The following is a 1,943-nucleotide window of genomic DNA, read 5'->3' as shown; positions in this document are numbered from 1 at the left end:
CCTAGCATCAGAAAAATTCTGCTTCCCAATCCCAAATCCATACTCTGAGGTTTACTGAATCTCTTCCCAACTCAGCTTAACGTCCTCACAGCCGAGGGCTGGGTCTCGAGTCTATGGGGAGCAGGTGGTATAGTTCGGAGTGTGCAGGCTACAGACAGACATCCTGGACTCAAACCTTGTCTCTGCTTCTTACTAGAGCCTGTTAGTAGGTGACCTTGGGCATGATACAGTACCCCACAGCCCACCTCGGATCTGCATCTCAAGTGGGGAATGTAACAGTACTACCTTTCTGACTGTTGGGAAGAGGAAATGAGTGAATGAAGGCTGAGCACTGTCCAGCACATGATGCCCCTCCGCAGGTGGTGACTGTTACTGTCCTGGAGCAGGAGATGTTAACTGCTCTTTTCTGATTGAACTCATGGAGAGATCAGCAAGGCTGTAGGATGTGATGGCATCTGCTCTCTTTCTCCTTTCCATTGGGGCAGGTATCTGATAACGCTGGTGAAGGGAATGGGCAGGTGTCTGATATGCTGGTAAAGGGACTGCTTGATGCCATAACGGGCAGTTTCTGAAGTCTCAGTGCCTTAATTCGTAGCCATTCATTCATTCTCTCATGTACAGTCTAATGGGCCTGGGAGGGGTGCTCAGCTCCATGCAGTCATTCCGCCTGCCAGAGGCTCCATCATCCTCAAGGCAGCCCAAGGCTGTGACATCCAGGTGGCCCACAGCTGAGAGAGTGCAGGATCACAGGGGAGCCTTTTGTGGGCCAGGTAGGATGGCACCACTTCCACCCACATTCCACCGGCTGGAACACAGTCACGTGCCCCAAAGAGCCTGGGAAAGGTGCCAGGAAGAAGTGCAGGAGGGGCCTCAGGGGCATGGCCTCCCAGGGTCTTCCGCACTGTCTCCCCATCCTGGGCCCAGGAGTACCACGGATGTTGGTGGTGGTGGTAGTGGTGAGGATGGGGGTGATCCTAGGATGAGCTCTGGGCCACTGTGTATGCATGGGGCTCACTCCTTGCATCTCCTTCCTCTCTGACCTTCTCCAGTTACTTCCCTCCAATTCCAGTTCTCTCTCCAATGATGCCTCCCCTCTATGGAGCCCTTGTGGTTGGAGAAAGGTTAATTGTTTGGCCATTGAGGGCTTTGATGGAGAGTTGCTCTAGGGATTCGGTGACAAAGGACGTTGGGGGAGGGGGAGGGGAAGAGAGGAGCTTTCCCAAAGGAGGGGGCAGGGCGCCCATTTCCTGTGAGATGGGAGAGTTGGACCGCAGGCACTGGGCTCCCAGAAGGGCTCTTAGCCCTAACACTGTTCCCTGACCAGCAGCAGCAGCCATAACACCCAGGGACTTGTTAGAAATGCCGATTCCCAGCCCCACCGCAGCCCAGCTGAGTCAGAAAGGCAGTTCAGAAAGACTGGTTAAGTGCTCAGAGATTGGTGACCCGCTGAGGGTCCCTCCAGGCCGAGGGACAGCAGCTCCCGCAGGAGAGTGCGGGTAGGAACGTGCTTCACACTGCCACCCAGTGGCCACAGAGGAGGCTGTGCTGGCTGTGCTGCTGCTAATAGGAAGATTATTAGGAAGCGAGTTCTGGAAAGTGCTGGGAGGACTCACGCAAGTCTGCAGGCTCACGCAAGTCTGCCTTGTGAACGGTTCTTAAGACTTGGGCTTGAGTCCAGCCTAGGGCCAAACTCAAAGTCTGTTTCCAGGAGAGCAAACCCACCTGTGTGTACATTTCATGGGGACCAGGCACAGGAGGCTGGACGAAGCTTCTAAGATCCCACGGAGGAGGGTGGTCAGGCCCCCAAATGCTGCATCATCCTGGGTGGGGGGTACCCGGAGAACCAGAGCTGCCTCCTCCCTGGGAGAACACCGAACTCCAGCCGCAGTCCTGCCTACCAGGCCCCAAGGCCCAGGGCTCAGCTGGTTGGGCCCTGCCTGGGA

Source organism: Myotis davidii, unplaced genomic scaffold (assembly GCF_000327345.1).
Source record: "Myotis davidii unplaced genomic scaffold, ASM32734v1 scaffold362, whole genome shotgun sequence".
In the NCBI taxonomy this organism is placed as follows: domain Eukaryota; kingdom Metazoa; phylum Chordata; class Mammalia; order Chiroptera; family Vespertilionidae; genus Myotis; species Myotis davidii.
This window is presented reverse-complemented; position numbering follows the sequence as displayed.